Here is a 22,906-nt window from a genome sequence, read left to right as displayed (position 1 = left end):
TAAATAACTCATTTAATGTGTGGCTATTCTAATGAATTGCCAAAAATATGTGCAAAGCTAAGTGATATGTGCAAAGACCGCAAGACAAAAATACCTAACAATGGTCACTATATCTAAATCCACAGTAGGAAATAAAGTGCAAAGTGGTACAAAAAAGCACAGCAGAGTATACGTAATATACCTTCTAGGGTTGCCGAGTCCCGTGCCTACGACTCTTTATATCTAAAAATATTTTTTTATGAAAAACACTATATTTTATCTTGAGTATTTTTTTGGGTGTATCTGTGTTTTAACAAATAATAAAGACGTAGATGTGAGGTGCGTTCGCAGCCTGGGGTCCACCGTGCAGAGATGGTACCTGCTGCTGAGTAATGGCGGATGGGCACTTGCTCACACATGGGTTAGACTTCACCCCGTGTGAATAGTAGCGACCTCCCTCTGTTGCTTCACAGAGCCGCCAAAATACACTGCGCCCTGTTAACAGACACAGGGTGCAGCTGCAAGACACTAGTGGGATCCCTATGAATCTCCCCCACTAATCTGGTGATTGGACTCGCTCTGACCCTCGGTAGCTTTTGAGCCCGTGCCTGAGGATGCCCCGAGTCAGATGCAGAGTCCAAGCAGGAATTCCCACCCTACAATGACAGGCTGTCAGGAAAGCACACTGATTGCGCATGGTGCCGTATAAGCGGGCACTGAAAAAGGCACTGTAACGTGTGCTAGGTGTGCAGGTAGCCCTGTCAGGCTCTTGATAGCTTCCACCATTCGCGAGCAGTCAACAACCCTAGGAATGGGAATGATTAGGGAGCTCTCATTCATCAACAGTCATTCATCTACATACACACATTATCAAGTTTATTCTAGCACATGGCCGTGCGGCCATGCAAACCTTTTATAGAGGAAGCTCTCTGGGACCTTCCTAGTGGTCCAATTGGAGCTGCTACATGACCTGAGCATGTGACCCCTGACCTCCAATGAGAGGTCTTCCCTTGGGCATGCTCAGTAGAGGAAAAGCAGGACTTAGTCCCAGGAGCTTCTGCTCGCCACTGAGCAGTGCTGGTTACAATGGCTGAGCCTGGAAGGGCAGCAGTAACCAAGCACACAGTATCTGCCTGAGCCAGATGCTGGGACCGACGTCTCTGCTGAGCAGGCTCCACTGCGGCTGGAGAAAAATGGGAGACTGCAGCGGAAGTAGTTTGAGATTCCCCCTGTGCAGCGGCGGGAACTCGACACCTAGCCAGGTGGGTTTTCAGGTTCCATCTGAAGGATCCGAATGTAGTTGATAGTCAGACATGTTGGGGCAAAGAATTCCAGAGGATGGGGGAAGGGAGAAGTTTTGGAGGCGGTTGGGTGAGGAGCGAATAAGTATGGAGGAGAGAAGGAGGTCTTGGGAGGACCAGAGATTCCGCGAGGGAAGATATCAGGAGATTAGTTCAGCAATATATGGAGGAGACAGGTTATGGATGGCTTTGTAGGTTAGTAATTTGAACTGGATACGCTGAGGGAATGGGAGCAAGTGAAGAGATTTGCAGAGGAGTAGCGAGGAGATAGATGAATTAGTCGGGCGTAGTGATGCTTTTGACTCCATGGGTATTTTCCAGAAACAAGCATTAATGAATGTTGCCAAATGAAAATTGCAAACTGCCATTGTAGTGACCTGTACTCTATGGTGACCATTATGTTGTTCCCGCACAGGAACAAGTCCCGTGTATCGCCTCCGTTTTCTATTGTTCTGGCAGTACGGATTTTTTTCGAGATGACTAAAAAGGACATTGAGGCACTTTACCAGAGGACCTCCCACCACCCCGAATTTAACATTGGTTGAAAGACGGGCATTGACAAGTTTAAAATCTAACCAAGAGTTCATTATACGGGAAGCAGATAAAGGTGGCAACATCGTCCTTTGGCCCCATGATATGTATTTGGAGGAAGCCCACAGACAGTTGGATAACTCTAAATTTTATCGCAGGCTTCCATCGGATCCTACTGGTGTATATTCCATCAAACTCAGAACACTCATTGACAGGGCCTTGGACTTTGGCATCATTAATTCAGGTGAGCGGGACTTCATTTGGATCAAAAATCCTGTGGTGTCAACATTCTCTATGTTGCCCAAGGTCCACAAGGATGTCCACAAACCACCTGGACGTCCAATTGTATCCAGCATAGGGAGTTTATGCGAAAAGGCCTGTACATACATCAACTTTTTCTTACAGCCTTTGGTATTGGAGCTCCCTTCGTACATCAGGGACTCGTCGCATTTCATTACCTCTCTGCAGGGGGTCAACTTGTCCCCTGGTGAACTCATGGTAACCTGTGACATCGAGTCACTATACCCAAATATCGACCATGACCATGGCTTACAGGCGGCATTGTTTTTTCTGGATCTACAGCGCAATTCTGACAGGATGCATGATTCCTTTATTGTGGACCTGTTGGATTTTATTCTTAAGCATAATTTTTTTGTTTTTGACAGTACGTTCTTCCTCCAAGTCTCTGGTGTGGCAATGGGGGCCTGCTGTGCCCCGGCTCTGGCTAATCTTTTTTTAGGGTGGTGGGAGTCCACCCTGGTCCACAATACCGTGTGGTACAAATCTAAGGTACGATGATGGTTCAGATACATCGACGATATATATATTTTTTCATTTGGTCTGGATCCCAAGAAGAGGTTGGAGCCTTTATAGACTCACTCAACAACAATGGATACAACATTTTTCTGACCTTTGCTTGCTCTTCTTCCACAGTGATTTTTCTGGACCTCAATGTTGTCTCCCGTGATGGTGTCCTATCCACCTGTTTGTATCGCAAGCCTACAGCTGCGAACAGCTTGACTATCGTAGCTTTCATCCATTTCATACCAGAAGGGGCGTTCCTGTGGGACAGTTCTTGAGAACCAGGAGGAACTGTACGCTAGATGAAGATTTTCGGAATGAAGCAAGTGATCTTACCTCAAGATTCAGGAAGAGGACATATCCCAAAAGATGTATCTCTCAGGCCTATCAGAGGGCGAATCTTGAATCGCAAGTTTCCCTATTGGAACCCATAAAGAAGCCCCCGGACAAACACGTCCGTTTCATCACTGGATATCACACTCACTAGGCCCAGGTAAGACAGATTTTGCAAAGACACTGGGGGGTGCTTACAACGGACTTACTCACTTCCCAGATTGTCAGTGAGCGGCCGCTCATTACAGCCAGAAGAGCACCTAACTTGCGGGATATTCTCACAAGAAGCCACTACACCAGGCCTACCATTAAACTGAATAGGGGCATTTCGTTGAGGGGATCCTTTCCCTGTGGCAGCTGCAACGTCTGTCCCTACATGCATCCTGTCAGGGACAAGTTTCCTAAACCTACTGACCAGACCAAGCATATCCTAAAGGCCTACATTAATTGCAAGACCACCAACGTGGTCTATGCAATTATCTGCCCTTGCCTGCTCGTATAATTGGGTCAGACGTCCCAGGAGTTACGTCGGCGTATACAAAAACATCTGTCCACCATCAATACCGCATCCTTGGACTCTCACAAGGGCAAGGTCCTCACTACAGTGGCCTCCCATTATTTATCACAGCATGCTCGCAAGTGTACGGGCACTCGTATAGTGGGTCTTCAGCACATCAGAGGTTCAGGGAGGGGTGGATCACTTGAGAACAAACTTTTACAGTCGGAAGCCCGATGGATTTTTGATCTTCAATCCACAGCACCATCAGGCATTAATGAGGATCTTCTCTTCACAGGGTTCCTCGGCTGACTTTTTTGACCCTGCTATTTCTCTTCTTTTTTACTAACTTGGCCATATGTTCTTTTCAGGCTGCGCACATGTTTGTCTTTAAAGCCATATTCACCTTCAAGCCCATGCTGCATGGTGAGCACCACAGGATCCAGGGCCTCTACAATGTCGGCTGACAGTGCCGCTGGATACTGATGACATTTCCACTAATTACAATATATTCAAGGGATACGTTCCAGCGTCATACACATCCAGGAAACTTGGGACTTGTCTTGATCATGGTATATTCTCCAACAAGCACTACGTGTGTTCCTATTATTACATCGACTGGACCTCTGTTTTGGCATTTGAGGAGCAACAATATCATGTTGTAGCACCCACATGGACTTTTGGATCTCATTTGGGGAATTGGGAATCTTGCCTACTTTTATATATATGTCTGGGACCTGTGCTTCTATATGCACGCACATGCCCTTGTCCTGTGTATCATACCTGTATGCTATTCAAATTGCATTATAAATGGCTTTAGGTTTTCCGCTGGCAACAATTATTGTGGGAGCCATTTTCCATTACCTCCCGTGTACGTTTGGTTTCTCCATCTTCCTATACTTGGGTTGGTTTGTATTCCCCTTTTTTCTTTGGCTCACCAAGGGGTATTTTTACTTTATAATACCCTTGGTGCGTACTGGTTATATAGTCATCCCCACTTTTTCCTCTAGCCTTACAGAGAACCTGCGTTCTTCTTTGCTACATATATTGCCCTTTTTTTCAGCAGGTGGGGCTACTCCTTTGTGCACTTCCTTGGCAATATATTTATACATGGTATTATGCACACTTACAATATGCAATAAATCTATATCATAACAAGGTACAATTAGTATCGGATTCATTTTAGTTTTACTTTATTCAAGTATTTTTTTATTTTTTATTTATTTATTTATTTATTTTATTTTCCTTTTTACAGATTCCTAGTGTCCACACATTTCTTGTGGGACACTCCCAGTATCCAGCTTAACCATTGTTTATCCCTACCCTCTTGTGTCTTTGCACCTTCCTATTAACCAACCATAATGTTTTATGTCCATTGTCATCATCATTATCACTGTCTAGCATTTCTGTTTATGTTCGTGACTCATCCCTTCTCACTATGTATGCCCTGCAGTGGTATCTCACACTGCTATACGTTACATCCTGCATATATTTTTCCTCTTTCATTGGGGCATTACATTCCCTCCTGGTTCATAATGCACTGTGCTGAACTCCTTCGGCACATGTGCATTGTGTACTATGGGCAGAGACGTCTGCCTGCACGGCTCCTTGCCCTCATGCTGTGTCACTTCCTCTTCCGGTCCCTGGCTTGCCTCGCTCCTGCACCTGATCATACCAAAAGGTATATAAACTGCTATTGATCATTTTATCTACATCTTCCCCTGACGAAGCCGTCCTTGCAATGGCGACACGCGTTTGGGCTTCTCCCCACGCTGCTCTCTGCCTGACCTTACCTTCCCCCAGCTGCAGCACCTTTATTTCAGCTGTGATATATGGCTATTCTGCTGATTTTTACCTTTTCTAGGCTGCGGTAGTGGATTTAGGCACTATTTTTCATCCAGACCCTCCTGTTTCATGTGCCTTGGCCTCTGTTGCAATAATTACCTCTCTTTGCTGTCCTCTATGCTGCTGTCTTGTGACCACTGACAGTGTAATCTTGCGTCTGCATACAGGTATTTCGGGTATGGTATATTTGCCTTAGGGAGTGTTGCTTCATGGTTGGTCTTATCGGTGTTTATTGCCCATCGGTTCTATACCTTCCCGGGGTGTGTGTTTATGGTATTTTCTATATTCTAGGTCGTTTTTTCATTATGACTATGCATATTATCTTTGTATCTTTACTATACACTCACTGGCCACTTTATTAGGTACACCTGTCCAACTTCTTGTTAACACTTAATTTCTAATCAGCCAATCACATGGCGGCAACTCAGTGCATTTAGGCATGTAGACATGGTCAAGACAATCTCCTGCAGTTCAAACCGAGCATCAGTATGGGGAAGAAAGGTGATTTGAGTGCCTTTGAACGTGGCATGGTTGTTGGTGCCAGAAGGGCTGGTCTGAGTATTTCAGAAACTGCTGATCTACTGGGATTTTCACGCACAACCATCTCTAGGGTTTACAGAGAATGGTCCGAAAAAGAAAAAAAATCCAGTGAGCGGCAGTTCTGTGGGCGGAAATGCCTTGTTGATGCCAGAGGTCAGAGGAGAATGGGCAGACTGGTTCGAGCTGATAGAAAGGCAACAGTGACTCAAATCGCCACCCGTTACAACCAAGGTAGGCCTAAGAGCATCTCTGAACGCACAGTGCGTCAAACTTTGAGGCAGATGGGCTACAGCAGCAGAAGACCACACCGGGTACCACTCCTTTCAGCTAAGAACAGGAAACTGAGGCTACAATTTGCACAAGCTCATCGAAATTGGACAGTAGAAGATTGGAAAAACGTTGCTTGGTCTGATGAGTCTCGATTTCTGCTGCGACATTTGGATGGTAGGGTCAGAATTTGGCGTAAACAACATGAAATCTTTGGGATGTGGTGGAACGGGAGATTCGCATCAGGGATGTGCAGCCGACAAATCTGCGGCAACTGTGTGATGCCATCATGTCAATATGGACCAAAATCTCTGAGGAATGCTTCCAGCACCTTGTTGAATCTATGCCACGAAGAATTGAGGCAGTTCTGAAGGCAAAAGGGGGTCCAACCCATTACTAGCATGGTGTACCTAATAAAGTGGCCAGTGAGTGTATATATCATGACCTTTTTGTATTTTGGCAGTTGCACTGGGGATGTTGTTGTATACATGTATTTTTTAAGTGTTTTTATATTTTTGTATCAATAAAAGTTTTGCCTCTTTATACATAATTATATAGCGGTGTGCTCTCTTTTGGAGTGGTCCTCTCTATCCATTTTTGGACCATTATGTTGTAGTCACCAGTATGTCATGCCCAGCCTGTACTTCTGGAGGCCTTTCCACCGTAAGTTAGGCGGGCTCTCATAGCTTCAGAAATGCCAACATGGACACAATATGTGGTTTAGGTACACTGTGGGGCTCAGAAGGGATGAGGGCATTTGGATTTGAGAGTGGAGAATTTGCTGAATTTCTTTTGGTGTGTGAGGAGCCATTTCACTTGTCCAGAGTCTTTGTATAATAGTAGCATGGAAGCCCCCTATATTTCCATTTACAGATGACAGACCTGAGTGGGGACTTGCTTTTTTTCGTGGATTGAGTTGAAGAATTTATTGGGAACATTTTACATAATGTTTTGGTTCACAGTCATCCGGTGCTCTACGCTGACCACTAACTTTGGGGTTCCCATCTAAATCTCTGAGTGACGTGATTCAGATCAAACTCCCGAGGGCTACATTCACTATAATGAGGTAGGACAGTTACTCTGGATTCCATCTGGCCTCGGTTCAGAGGTGTCCTCTTTTCAGAAGTGCACAAAACTGTGGCCAACGGCACCTTTATGCACTCCTAAAAAGATGGACAGTGCCGGATCACAGGTCAGACAGCATCCACAGTGCCTCCATCTGCCTCATTATAGGTAATTCAAGCGTTCAGCGCAGAGCACAGGATAAATGTGTGCGGAGCCTTATTGCATTCTTTGGGAGGCAGAATGAAAAAATCAACAGCAAGTGAAGAATTGGTTTTATTTATTTTTTAAGCCATTCCTTGTGCAGTATAAGTGATTATGGGACTTTATTCTTGGTGTTGGTATGATTACAGAGTTTTTATGGTTGTCTGCTGTCAAACACTATAAGATGCTTTTTATTGAAAAAAATAGTTTTTAAATCACCATATTTTAAGAGCTATAATTTTTCCATATTTTGGCTGACAGTCATGTTATGGCTTGTTTTTTGTTGGATGAGTTGAAATTTTTATTGGTACAATTTTCAGGCACATTAAATTTTTGATCGCTTTCTATTCCAATTTTTCTATTCCAATTTTTGGGGGGTGGGAGGGTGTTAGGGCTAGCAGAACGCACCAAATAATTAGATAGATTTGGTAAGGTGCTCTCTCAGCCCGGGGTCCACCATGCAGAGATGGAACCTGCTGCTAAGTAATGACGGACTACATGGCGGTACAATGTGGATACACACATGGGTTAACTTCACCCTGTGTGAAGGAAGCGAACCTTGTTGTGTCACAGGGCCGCGGTACCACACCAAGAGCGCAAGCAAGGAGTCTCAGAACTCAATCCCAAGACACAGGATTAGAGTTCGTCTAGACCTCTTGCGCTCGACACCGTAACTGGGGTGTCAGAGTAACTGCAAAAATAACTTAAATGCACAAGAGTGCATGCAGTGCTGCAATGGTGGATGCCACTAACCACCCAAACTTGGGATAGGAAAGCGCTCTAATAGCGCTAATGTGCACACGTTCAGTATTTTTCGCGTTTTTTTCGCGTTTTTTCGCTATAAAAACATGATGAAAACGCGAAAAAAACGCTTACATATGCCTCCCATTATTTTCAGTGTATTCCGCATTTTTTGTGCAAATGTAGCCTTTTTTTCCGCGAAAAAATCGCATCGCGGAAAAAAAAGCAACATGTTCATTAAAATGCGGAATTGCAGGGGATTCCGCACACCTGGGAGTCCATTGATCTGCTTACTTCCCGCACGGGGCTGTGCACACCATGCGGGAAGTAAGCAGATTATGTGCGGTTGGTACCCAGGGTGGAGGAGAGGAGACTCTCCTCCATGCACTGGGCACCATATAATTGGTCAAAAAAAAAGAATTAAAATAAAAAATAGTGATATACTCACCTTCGATGTCTTCCCGCCTCTCCACTGCACGCTGTCGCTTCGGTTCCTGTAGCTGGTGTGCGGTGAAGGACCTGCCGATGACGTCGCCGTCTTGTGATTGGTCGAGACCAGTCATGTGACCGCTCACGTGACCGCGACGTCATGGAAGGTCCTGCGCGCACACACCATCTATACGGAACGGACGCCGGTGAGGAGATCAGCTGTCTGCGGGTGAGTATAAGCATTTTTTTTATTTTTGTTATTATTTTTAAACATTCTATCTTTTACTATAGATGCTGCAAAAGCAGCATCTATAGTAAAAAGTTGGTCACACTGACACATTGGCGGGTGTTTTTCTCTGTGCAGCCAGCACTTCCGGGCACCAACTGGCGGTGCTAGAGCCCAGGGACAGCAGGAGGAGAGGGATCAGAGTGTAGGCCGAAGCCTGCACTGGCGGCAGTTTTAGGTCTGTTGTGTCTGCGTGGCATTTGCAGGACACGTTGCAGGCTACACATTAGGGGAACAGCTGGCGTTGCTGAACCCCACTGACACATTGGCGAGTGTTTTTCTCTGTGCAGCCAGCACTTCCAGGCGCCAACTGGTGGTGTTAGAGCCCAGGGTCAGCAGGAGGAGCAGAGGGAGCAGAGTGTAGGCTGAAGCCTGCACTGGCAGCAGTTTTAGGTCTGTTGTGTCTGCGTGGCATTTGCAGGACACGTTGCCGGCTACACAGCAGGGGCACAGCTGGCATTGCTGAACCCCACTGAAACATTGGCGGGTGTTTTTCTCTGTGCATCCAGCACTTCCGGGCACCAACTGGCGGTATTAGAGCCCAGGGTCTGCAGGAGGAGCAGAGTGTAGGCCGAAGCCTAATTGAACCAATTTTAAAGGTAACCTTTAACCCCCCCTCAGGTGTTACAAACTAGAAGAGCCACACCTTGTGCAGCTGTAATGCTGCACAAGTGAAAGGTTGCTCTTTAAGTTTTGAATCTTGCAGACGCTGAACGAAACACGTATAAAATTTATCCCCTTATACAGTCAAACTGTCTTGGAGGCGTGACTTTCCTTCTTAATGAGACGCAGCACAGCTGTCAAAAATCCTACCTTGGTGCTGGGCGCAGCCTCCTGAGCATTGTTACTAGGTGTACAGGAATCTGCGCTGTTGTGTTATCCCTTGGCCATGCGCTGTTAGCGCTGCCCGTCTTCTGACATCATTTCATGTCGGCCGGTGCGGTTCGCGATGCCCATGAATCCCAGCCCCACAGTGTCTTTTCATTAATTCACACTGTGGGGCTGGGATTCGTGGCCTTGCGCAGTAAATATGTTCGCCTCTCACTCGTGTCCTTACACCTGCTACAGACTGTGCGGCATCAGCTGATCCCTTATCGCATGCCACGGCCATGAAGCCGTACAGCCTGAAGAAGGCGGAAGGAGATGAGTGACAGGCGAAGATATGCACTGCTAATGCCCGTCAATCACACCATTGCAGTCAAAATAAATAAGACACCGAGGGGCGTTGTGTCGGGCAGGGCAGCCGCAGAGGCGCAGCCAGCCAACCAATGATGTCAGAAGACGGGCAGCGCTACCAAGGGGATTGCAGCATGTCATTACAAAGGAAAGTCACACCTCAAGGACGGTTAATGGTATCAGGGGACATATTTTAAATGTGTTGCGTTCGGCGTGTGCAAGGAGAATAACTTAATGAGCCACCTTGTACAAATGCAGCATTACTGCTGTACAAGGTGGCTGTTATACATGCCAACGCCTGGGGGGGGGACAGGTTCCCTTCAATTTCAGTTCTTGTGTCTGCGTGGCGTTTGCAGGACACGATGCCGGCTACACAGCAGGGGAACAGCTGGCGTTACTGAACCCCACTGACACATTGGCTGGTGTTTTTCTCTGTGCAGACAGCATTTCCGGGCACTAACTGACGGTGTTAGAGCCCAGGGACAGCAGGAGGAGAGGGAGCAAAGTGTAGGCCGAAGCCTGCACTGGCGGCAGTTTTAGGTCTGTTGTGTCTGCGTGGCATTTTCAGGACACGTTGCCGGCTACACAGCAGGGGAACAGCTGGCGTTGCTGAACCCCACTAACACATTGGCGGGTGTTTTTCTCTGTGCAGCCAGCACTTCCGGGCGCCAACTGGCGGTGTTAGAGCCCAGGGTCAGCAGGAGGAGCAGAGGGAGCAGAGTGTAGGCCGAAGCCTGCACTGGCAGCAGTTTTATGTCTGCTGTGTCTGCGTGGCATTTGCAGGACACGTTGCCGGCTACACAGCAGGGGAACAGCTGGCGTTGCTGAACCCCACTGACACATTGGCGGGTGTTTTTCTCTGTGCAGCCAGCACTTCCGGGCACCAACTGGCGGTGTTAGAGCCCAGGGTCAGCAGGAGGAGCAGAGTGTAGGCCGAAGCCTAATTGAACCAATTTTAAAGGTAACCTTTAACCCCCCCTCAGGTGTTACAAACTAGAAGAGCCACACCTTGTGTAGCTGTAATGCTGCACAAGTGAAAGGTTGCTCTTTATGTTCTGAATCTTGCAGATGCTGAACGAAACACGTATAAAATTTAGCCCCTTATACAGTCAAAACTGTCTTGGAGGCGTGAGTTCCCTTCTTAATGAGACGCAGCCCAGCTGTCAAAAAGACCACCTTGGTGCTTGGCGCGGCCTCCTGAGCGTCGCATTTTGCTGTACAGGAGTCAGCGCTGTTGTGTTATCCCTTGGCCCTGCGCTGTTAGCACTGCCCGTCTTCTGACATCATTTCATGTCGGCCGGAGCGGTTCACGATGCCCATGAATCCCAGCCCCGCAGTGTCTTTTCATTAATTCACACTGCGGGGCTGGGATTCATGGCCTTGCGCAGTAAATATGTTCGCCTCTCACTCATGTCCTTACACCTGCTACAGACTGTGCGGCGTCAGCTGATCCCTTATCGCATGCCATGGCCATGAAGCCACACAGTCTGAAGAAGGCAGAAGGAGATGAGTGACAGGCGAACATATGCACTGCTCATGCCCAGCAATCACACCCTCGCAGTCAAAATAAATAAGACACCAAGGGGCGTTGTGTCGGCCAGGGCGGCCGCAGAGGTGCAGCCAGCCAACCAATGATGTCAGAAGATGGGCAGCGCTACCAAGGGGGTTGCAGCGTGTCATTACAAAGGAAAGTCACACCTCAGGGACGGTTTAATGGTCTCAGGGGACACATTGTAGACGTGTTGAGTTCGACGTGTGCAAGGAGAATAACTTAATGAGCCACCTTGTACAAATGTAGCATTACTGCTGTACAAGGTGGCTGTTAATACATGCCAACGCCTAGGGGGGGGCAGGTTCCCTTCAATTTCAGTTCTTGTGTCTGCGTGGCGTTTGCAGGACACGATGCCGGCTACACAGCAGGGGAACAGCTGGCATTACTGAACCCCACTGACACATTGACGGGTGTTTTTCTCTGTGCAGCCAGCACTTCCGGGCACCAACTGGCGGTATTAGAGCCCAGGGACAGTAGTAGGAGCAGGCTGGAGGTATTGCCGCAACACAGCAGGGGAGCAGCTGGCGTTACTGAACCCCAATAACAGAGGAGCGACTGTTGGCTGTGCAGACAGCACATCTGGGCAGCAACTGGTGGTGTTGAAGCCCAGGGACAGCAGGAGGAGCAGATTTGTTTTGCCAGATACACAACTGGGAATCAGCTAACGTTACTGAAACCCAATAACATGGCAGGAAGTGCAGCACTTCCAGGCACCAACTGGCAGTGTTAGAGCCCAGGGACAGCAGGAGGAGCAGAGGAACACAGTGTAGGCCAAAGCCTGATTGTAGCAAGTCGAAAGGGAACCTTTAACCCCCCCTAAGGCGTTTGTAGCTGAAAGAGCCATCTTGTGCAGCACTAAGGATGCAAAAGGAAAAGGTGGCTCTTTTAATTATGCTCTTTGCAAACACAGAACTAAACACTTATAAAATGTGTCCCCTGATACCGTGAGACCGTCCCGGAGGTGGGACTTTCCTTCGTAATGGGACGCAGCTCAGCCGTCATTCCTACCTCCTTGGTGGAGTGCACCGCCTCCTCAGCGTTGTTTGAATCTGTCCCAGAGCCTGCGCTGTTATGTTATCCCTTAGCCAGGCACACTTAGCGCTGCCCGTCTTCTGACATCATTAAGGTGTCAGGCTGGCAGCGCCTGTGCGGCCACGCTGCCCGAGATCCCACCTCGCAGTGTTGTCTAATGTAATACCACTGTGGGCCTGGGAACCATGGCCATGCGCAGTGCATATCCTCGCCTCTCACTCCCCTCCCTCTGGCTTCTTCAGACTGTGCGGCATCACGGCCGTGGCATGCAATTAGGGATCAGCTGACGGTGCAGAGTCTGAAGAAGGCGGAGGGAGATGAGTGAGAGCCTGAGGTGAACATATGCACTGCGCATGCCCATGGATCCCAGGCCCGCAGTGTGATTAAATCAGAAGACACTGCAAGGTGGGATCTCGGCCAGCGCGGCCGCACATCCGCAGTCAGCCTGACACCAAATGATGTCAGAAGACGGGCAGCGCTAGGTGTGCATGGCCAAGGGACAACATAACAGCGCAGGCTCCGGGACAGAATCAAACAACGCTGAGGAGGCGGCGCACTCCACCAAGGGGGTAGGAATGATGGCTATGCTGCTTCACATTACTAAGGAAAGTCCCACCTCCGGGACGGTTTTATGGTATCAGTGGAAACATTTTATAAGTGTTAAGTTCTGCGTGTGCAAGGAGCTTAACTAAATGAGCTACCTTTTCCTTGTGCAGCATTACTGCTGCACAAGGTGGCTCTTTCAGTAACAAACGCCTGGGGGGGACAGGTTTCCTTAAATTTTTGTTGTGCCAGCGTGGCGGTCGCATGACACGTTGCCGGATACACAGAAGGGGAGGAGCTGACGTTACTGAACCCCACTAACACATTGGAGAGGTGTTTGGCTCTGTGCAAACAGCACTTCTGGGCAACAACCAGCAGTGTTGGAGCCCAGGGACAGCAGGAGGAGCAGAGTGTAGGCCGAAGCCTGCACTGGAGGCATGTAAATGTCTGTTAGTGTGCCAGCGTGGCGGTCGCATGACACGTTGCCGGATACACAGCAGGGGAGCAGCTGACGTTACTGAACCCCACTAACACATTGGCGAGGTGTTTGGCTCTGTGCAAACAGCACTTCCGGGCAACAACCAGCAGTGTTGGAGCCCAGGGACAGCAGGAGGAGCAGAGTGTAGGCCGAAGCCTGCACTGGAGGCATGTAAATGTCTGTTAGTGTGCCAGCGTGGCGGTCGCATGACACGTTGCCGAATACACAGCAGGGGAGCAGCTGACTTTACTGAACCCCACTAACACATTGGCGAGGTGTTTGGCTCTGTGCAAACAGCACTTCTGGGCAACAACCAGCAGTGTTGGAGCCCAGGGACAGCAGGAGGAGCAGAGTGTAGGCCGAAGCCTGCACTGGAGGCATGTAAATGTCTGTTAGTGTGCCAGCATGGCGGTCGCATGACACATTGCCGGATACACAGCAGGGGAGCAGCTGACGTTACTGAACCCCACTAACACATTGGCGAGGTGTTTGGCTCTGTGCAAACAGCACTTCCGGGCAACAACCAGCAGTGTTGGAGCCCAGGGACAGCAGGAGCAGCAGAGTGTAGGCCGAAGCCTGCACTGGAGGCATGTAAATGTCTGTTAGTGTGCCAGCGTGGTGGTCGCATGACACGTTGCCGCATACACAGCTGGGGAGCAGCTGACGTTACTGAACCCCAATAACAGAGGAGCGACTGTTGAATGTGCGGACAGCGCTTCCAGGCACCAACTAGCGGTGTTAGAGCCCAGGGACAGCAGGAGGAGCAGATTGGAGGTATTGCCACACACACAGCTGGGGAGCAGCTGACGTTACTGAACCCCAATATCAGAGGAGCGACTGTTGACTGTGCGGACAGCACTTGCAGGCACCAACTAGAGGTGTTAGAGCCCAGGGACAGCAGGAGGAGCATATTGGAGGTATTGCCGCACACACAGCTGGGGAGCAGCTGATGTTACTGAACCCCAATAACAGAGGAGCGACTGTTGACTGTGCGGACAGCACTTCTAGGCATCAACTAGCGGTGTTAGAGCCCAGGGACAGCAGGAGGAGCAGATTGGAGGTATTGCCACACACACAGCTGGGGAGCAGCTGACGTTACTGAACCACAATATCAGAGGAGCGACTGTTGACTGTGCGGACAGCACTTCCAGGCACCAACTAGAGGTGTTAGAGCCCAGGGACAGCAGGAGGAGCAGATTGGAGGTATTGCCGCACACACAGCTGGGGAGCAGCTGACGTTACTGAACCCCAATAACAGAGGAGTGACTGTTGACTCTGCGGACAGCACTTCCAGGCACCAACTAGCGGTGTTAGAGCCCAGGGACAGCAGGAGGAGCTGATTGGAGGTATTGCCACACACACAGCTGGGGAGCAGCTGACGTTACTGAACCCCAATAACAGAGGAGCGACTGTTGACTGTGCGGACAGCACTTCCAGGCACCCACTAGCGGTGTTAGAGCCCAGGGACAGCAGGAGGAGCAGAGGAACACCGTGTAGGCCGAAGCCTGATTGGAGCAAGTCGAAATGGAACCTTTAACCCCCCCCCAAGGCGTTTGTAGCTGAAAGAGCCAGCTTGTGCAGCACAAAGGATGCAAAAGGAAAAGGTGGCTCTTTTAATTATGCTCCTTGCAAACACAGAACTAAACACTTATAAAATGTGTCCCCTGATACTGTGAGACCGTTCCGGAGGTGGGACTTTCCTTTGTAATGGGACGCAGCACAGCCGTCATTCCTACCCCCTTGGTGGCGTGCGCCGCCTCCTCAGCATTTTTTGATTCTGTCCCGGAGCCTGCGCTGTTATGTTATCCCTTGGCCAGGCGCACTTAGCGCTGCCCGTCTTCTGACATCATTTGATGTCAGGCTGGCTGCGCCTGTGCGGCCGCGCTGGCCAAGATCCCGCATCGCAGTGTCGTTTAATGTAATCCCACTGTGGGCCTGGGATCCGTGGCCATGCGCACTGCTTATCCTCGCCTCTCACTCCCCTACCTCCAGCTTCTTCAGACTGTGCTCCGTCACGGCCGTGGCATGCTATTAGGGATCAGCTGATGGCGCACAGTCTGAAGAAGGCGGAGGGAGATGAGTGACAGCCTGAGGTGAAGATATGCACTGCACATGCCCATAGATCCCAGGCCCGCAGTGTGATTAAATCAGAAGACACTGCGAGGCGGGGATCTTGGCCAGCACGGCCGCACAGGCACAGTCAGCCTGACACCAAATGATGTCAGAAGATGGGCAGCGCTAAGTGTGCCTGGCCAAGGGATAACATAACAGCGCAGGCTCCAGGACAGAATCAAACAACGCTGAGGAGGCGGCGCACGGCACCAAGGGGGTAGGAATGACGGCTGTGCTGCGTCACATTACGAAGGAAAGTCCCACCTCCGGGATGGTTTTACGGAATCAGTGGACATATTTTATAAGTGTTAAGTTCTGCGTGTGCAAGGAGCTAAACAAAAATAGCTACCTTTTCCTTGTGCAGCATTACTGCTGCACAAGGTGGCTCTTTCAGTAACAAACGCCTGGGGGGGGGACAGGTTCCCTTAAATTTCAGTTGTTGTGTCAGCGTGGCGGTCGCAGGACACATTGCCGACTACACAGCTGGGGATCAGCTGATGTTACTGACACCCAATAACACTGGGTCGTATGTTTTGACTGTGCAGACGGCACTTCTGAGCCTCAACTGGGGTTGTTGGAGCCCAGGAATTACAGTTCAGGTGGTAGAAAGATGAACACACCAGGAGACCTGGATACTGTAGACAGTCACCCAATTATTTAATCAGGAAGAGGAGTGGCAAATTCCTGTGAGATCCAGGCCTTGTTCATTCTCAGGAAAGTAAGCCGGTCAAGGTTATTGGAGGATAGTCGCATGTGACGGCCAGTTAGTACACCACCTGCAGCACTAAAGACGCGTTCCGATAATACACTAGCCGCAGGGCAAGCCAGCACCTCCAATGCATACTGGCTTAGCATCTGACGGAACCGTTGCCTCCTGCTGACTGGAGCCATCTGTGATGGTGTAGACATTTGTGGCGGGCACACAAAACTCTGCCACAGTTGGGCCATACTGGTCCTGCCTTGGGCAGAGGCACTGCTTCTGCTCCCTCTTTGTGCAGAGCCTCCTCCACTGCCAGGACCCACTGAGCTGCTTTGTAAAGCACTAGCAGCACTTCTCTCAGTTGGACTGGAGAAGATGATGGAATTCACCAGTGTGTCTTGGTACTCCCGCATTTTACGATCCCGGTTCAACGGTGTGATGAGGCTTTGTACGTTGTCCCGGTAGCGAGGATCGAGGAGGGTGTACACCCAATAATCAGCCATGTTGAGAATGTGGGCGATGCGCTGGTCGTTTCTCAGGCACTGCAGCATGTAATCAACCATGTGCTGCAGACTGCCAACTGGCCAAGAAACGCTGTCCCCTGCTTGAGGCGTGAGCTCTGCCCACTCTTCATCACCGCACCCTCGCTGTACACACTGACTACTGGACAATTGTGTAACTCCCTCCTCTGGACGGATGTCTTCCTCCTCCATTGACTCCTCCTCATCCTCCTCACAAAGTGTCCCCTGCCTACGAGTTTGTGAGGAACCACGTGGTGCTGACTGTCCAGAAGCTGATGGAAATGGTGAGTCCTCATCCTCCACCTCTTCCACAACATCATCCCTTAGCGCTTGCAGTGTTTGTTGAAGCAAGCTGATAAGGGGGACAGTCATGCTGACTAGTGCATCATCTGCACTCACCATCCGCGTGGAATAATCAAAGGGACGCAAAACCTGGCAGACGTCATTCATAGTGGCCCACTCTGTGGTTGTGAAGTCTGAACGGCGCGGAGTGCGACTTCTTTGCGCCTGATGCAGCTGGTACTCCATTACAGCTTGCTGCTGCTCACACAACCGCTCCAACATATGTAACGTGGAATTCCACCTGGTAGGTAGGTCACATATGATGCGATGTTCCGGAGGGCGGAATCGGCGCTGCAGAGCTGCAATGCGTGATCTTGCCATGCTGGAACGCCGCAAGTGAGCACACTCTAGGCAGACCTTGTGCAGCAGTGCATCAAGATCTGGATAGTCCCTCAAAAAACTCTGCACGACCAAGTTGAGCACATGTGCCAGACATGGGATGTGAGTGAGGTTGCCGAGGCCCAGAGCTGCCACCAGATTTCGGCCATTGTCACACACTACCATGCCTGGCTGGAGATTCGCTGGCACAAACCTCACATCGCTCTCCTGCTTGATGGCATTCCAGAGCTCCTGCGCTGTGTGGCTTCGATTCCCCAAAGAAATTAATTTCAAGACGGCCTGTTGACGTTTGGCCACGGCTGTGCTCATGTCGGTCGTAACAGGTAAACATTCACGGGTCCATGTGGATGTGGACTGTGACGGCTCCTGCAGCGATGTTTCTGAGGAACTTGTGTATGAGGAGGAGTCAATGCGTACAGACTGGATTCCTGCAATCCTTGGAGTGGGCAGGACACGTCCTGTGCCACTCGCACGATCAGTACCCGGCTCAACAACATTAACCCAATGGACAGTGAGGGAAAGGTATCGCCCCTGTCCATGGTGACTGCTGCATGCATCTGTGGTGAGGTGGACCTTGCTACTGACGGCGTTCAGTAGCGCGTGTTTTATGTGTCCCTCCACATGCTTGTGCAGGGCAGGGACGGCTTGCCTGCTGAAATAAAAGCGTCTGGGCACATTGTACTGTGGGACTGCCAATGCCATCAAGTCACGGAAGCTGTCAGTCTCCACCAGCCTGAATGACAGCATTTCCAGTGACAGAAGTTTGGCAATGCCTGCATTCAGAGCCTGTGCTCGTGGGTGGTTTGACGAGAATGGCTGCCTTTTCTCCCATGCCTGTACTACCGATGGCTGTAGACTGGGTTGGGAGTGTGAGGATGACTGGGAACGTGGTGCTGCGGGTGGAATTACAGTGGGTCTCTGGACAACAGTGCCAGAGGTTCTTCCATTGCGATCCTGGGAGGAAGCCGAACCAGCTGTGTGTGAGCTGGAGGAAGAGGCAACACGAGCTGAAGAGGTGGTAGCTGCCGCTGTTGGTTGGCCTAGCTCTTCAGTGTATTTTTGTAACTCCGCCGCGTGCCTGGTCCGCACATGTTTCCACATATTTGAGGTATTGAGGCTGCTGACATTTCTCCCTCTTTTGATTTTCTGATGACACACCTTGCATTTGACAAAGCAAATGTCATCTGCAACTGTGTCAAAAAAGGCCCAGGCACAGCAAGTCTTGGGAGCACCCTTTTTGGCTGTTGGAAGAGGCATGCTCCGAACGGGTGCCGAAGTGGAGGCTACAGGCTCCGCAGTCTTCCCCCTCCCTCTCCCTCTTTGGACCGTTCGGGGAATCTCTTCCTCAGAGCTGCTCCCACCACCTTCCTGTCCCTCACGCCACGATGGGTCAAGGACCTCATCATCTACACTACCCTCTGCCACCAACTGCTCCTCCTGGGTAGTCTCAGCAGCACAGCACGCACCAGAAAGTGGCACCTGAGTGTCATCATCAGCGGATGCGTACTGCGGTATGGTGACCGGAGGCACTGGCCCACCCGCCTCTTCAGACTCAGAGAGAAAAAGCTGTTGGGCATCACTGCACACTGCCTCTTCTTCCATTTCTCCAATGCTGCTTGGCTGGCCCCCTGTTTCCAAGCCAAGAGATTCAGAGAACAGAAGTAGAGACGGCTCTTGTCCTTTGCTCTCTGACTGCCTGGGCAATTTGGCAGGTGGTGAAGAGACAGATGGGTGCTCTCCAGTGCTCTGTGCCTGAGAGGATGTGGCACTAATTGAAGTCAATGCGTTAGCTGCCATCCATCCGACAACGGTTTCAATTTGGTCTTCACGCAGCAGCGGTGTACGGCGCTCTCCGACAAAGCTGTGCATGAAGGACTGTTCACTGCTGAAACTGGGTGATGATGAGTCACCGGTGCCCACAGCAGGCACAGAATCCCCACGTCCTCTCCCTGCTCTGCGCCCACACCCACGTGCCTTACTCCCTGCCTTCTTCATCTTGGTTGACTGATAAAGATAAGCAGAAAAGTACTAACAGCTTAGTGTGCTTATTCCTGAACAGCTCCTAACAGGTATAAGAAACACTAATTGTGGACTAGACTTTAATATGAGCTAATGTGGTCTACACAACTGTAAAGTGGTGTTTGGTGAACTTTATTAGTTATTTATTTTTGGGGGGCTGAACTGACTACAGTGCGAGCTGCACTCACACGGAGACCGTGCAGACAGCCGCTGCAAGGCCCAAAAAACCTCCTCTACGTTATACTATGTAGTGTTTTTCCACAATTTAGCTGGATACGGGTGGAAAGCCACTAATAGGAATTATTTGAAAAAATGTGAAGCGGGCTGCACTATTTGCTAAAAAGGACAATGTATTTTATGCTATGAGGCAGTGACGCACCCTGAGCTGGATGCAACCGGCTATGGCTGCACACAGACTACAGGGTGAGCTGCACTCACACGGAGACCATGCAGACAGCCGTAAACGGCGCTGCAAGGCCCAAAAAACCTCCTCTACATTATCCTATGTAGTGTTTTTCCACAATTTAGCTGGATACGGGTGGAAAGCCACTAATAGGAATTATTTGAAAAAATGTGCAGTGGGCTGCACTATTTGCAAAAAAGGACAATGTATTTTACACTATGAGGCAGTGACGCACCCTGAGCTGGATACAACCGGCTGTGGCTGCACACAGACTACAGGGCGAGCTGCACTCACACGCAGACCGTGCAGACAGCTGTAAACGGCGCTGCAAGGCCCAAAAAACCTCCTCTACATTATCCTATGTAGTGTTTTTCCACAATTTAGCTGGATACGGGTGGAAAGCCACTAATAGGAATCATTTGAAAAAATGTGCAGCTGGCTGCACTATTTGCAAAAAAGGACAATGTATTTTATGCTATGAGGCAGTGACGCACCCTGAGCTGGATACAACCGGCTGTGGCTGCACACAGACTACAGGGCGAGCTGCACTCACACGCAGACCATGCAGACAGCCGTAAATGGCGCTGCAAGACCCAAAAAACCTCCTCTACGTTATCCTATGTAGTGTTTTTCCACAATTTAGCTGGATACGGGTGGAAAGCCACTAATAGGAACGATTTGAAAAAATGTGCAGCGGGCTGCACTATTTGCAAAAAAGGACAATGGAATGGATAGAACAGTATGAGACAGTGAACCACCCTGAGCTGAATACAACCGGCTATGGCTGCACACAGACTAGAGAGTGGGCTGCACTCACACACACACACAGAGACCTTGCAGATCGCTGTGAAAACAGCGCTGCAAGGCAAAAGCAAGGTGAACACACAGCGGTTCCTAAATTAGCCTGGGAAAAGCACAAAGAAGCAATTCGCTATCTCAACTGGCCCTCAGTCAGAACACAGCGTCCTATGCCTAACTGAATTCACAGCAGAGTGAGCCAGAAAGGGCGGCAGCGTTTTTTATAGTGCATCATGACATCATTTCAGTAGCCAATCACAGCCTTGCCAGTAGTTACATGCCCACCATGCTGAACAGGATGTGCCCACACTTGGAATCATTCCTCATTGGCTGAATGTGCTGTTTGAATTATGGGAACTTCCGATTCCGGTATCCGATATGCGGTAAGTATCGGATCTCGGTATCGGAATTCCGATACCGCAAGTATCGGCCGATACCCGATACTTGCGGTATTGGAATGCTCAACACTAATCAGTACAGTAGTATTAAAACAAACCGCACAAAACTTTGTTAAATGGTACAAACAAAACTATATTCTTCTATTTGCAGTGCTCAACCACTAAACCAGTCCACAGATCCACACTGAACTTAGGTTTTTATCTCCCACTTTGATCACATAGCGCTTAGGTCACTGACTGAGCAATTTCATATACTTTGATATATGAAATATATATTTTTTTAATTTAACTCTTTACTGACATAAAACATAAATGCATGTCATAATTGGGAAGGTATTCCCACGAAATTACGTATAACATCTTCAGATACAAATGCTGCCATCTTCTGTGGGCCAAGGTTCATTTAAAATTGCAAAATGTGCTTTGGTCAGATGAATAAAATGTTTAATTCTTTAAAGAAACCATGAACATTGTGTCCTGTGGACTCAAAATGGGAGGCAGGTACCATCTTACTTATCAATGCACAGATCAAAGCCTGCATCTTTGAATGCATGACGGTTGCATTAGTGCTTATTAGGTTGATGTAGAAGCACTATAAGAGGTCAACTGCAGATGTGTTCAAAGGGGTTAGCCACTACTGAGACAACTCCTTCTCAATCCGCATGTTTGTTCTCAGTAAAATAATGACACTTATACTCACCTTCGTTGACAGTGGCATTCCAGTCATGTCGATGTTGACTCTCACTCTCCCGGGGCTCACGTGACATAGTTCCCCACCTTTAGATATATGACTTACATCCAGAGAAAGTGAGAGAGGAGCATCTCTCACTTCCTCTGGATTTATGTGATTTGTCCGAAGGTGGAGAGAGTGAAGCCGCAGCTGTTTGGTCGTAGGGATGACATAACAATTGGTCGTAGGGTAAGGTTACTATTTTACGGAAGCTTCGGAAGACCTAGAGCCAACATAATGGAAAGATGAGGGCACCGAAGGTAAGTATAGGTGTTATTATTTTACTGGGAGCACAAACATACAAATTGAGAAGGGGTTGTCCGAATAGTGGACAACTCATTAATGCTGTCCTGTGTTCCCCACCTCCCCTCTTTCATGTAAAATACTCTCTGGAGGCAGATTCTCATACAGATCACTGTTGTCATGATCCTATGGTAGGATTTGAGCAGGAACCTCGGGGGTTAATGCATGTGGCCTCCCTTTGGATAGGGGAGGGCTTTTTAAAGCCGCTAGAGGCTTGCATCTTTGTCAGTTATACTTTGCCCTTGGCTGAGTTAAGTGACCCCTGTACGCTTTTGTGTTTGTTGGTGATGAGAGAACATGCTCGCCACTTCTCTGTACTCACCGGAGTATCACTATGCTCGGTGTAATCGGCAAGCACTGAGTATTTCCGGGATTATTCGGTGCGAGCTCGGATCTCCGCCCTGCAATTTTGGCGCTCTTTAGAGTGCCAATGACCATGCAGGGATTGTCTGCCATGCACTGTAATGCCGCAGCCATCTTTGTTGTGGTATGACAGTGATTGGCTGGCCACACAGCGTCATCAGGTCTATAATAGACCTGGCACCGCCCTGCTCGCGGCATTCAGCTCTGAGCTCAGCTAGTATAGTGAGAGCTGTTGCTGAGATAGGGCCAGAATCATTCTTTAGTATGGGTCTGCTAGTGTTC

This window comes from Ranitomeya variabilis, chromosome 2 (genome assembly GCF_051348905.1).
Source record: "Ranitomeya variabilis isolate aRanVar5 chromosome 2, aRanVar5.hap1, whole genome shotgun sequence".
NCBI classification, from domain to species: domain Eukaryota; kingdom Metazoa; phylum Chordata; class Amphibia; order Anura; family Dendrobatidae; genus Ranitomeya; species Ranitomeya variabilis.
Note: the sequence above shows the minus strand (reverse complement) of the source record.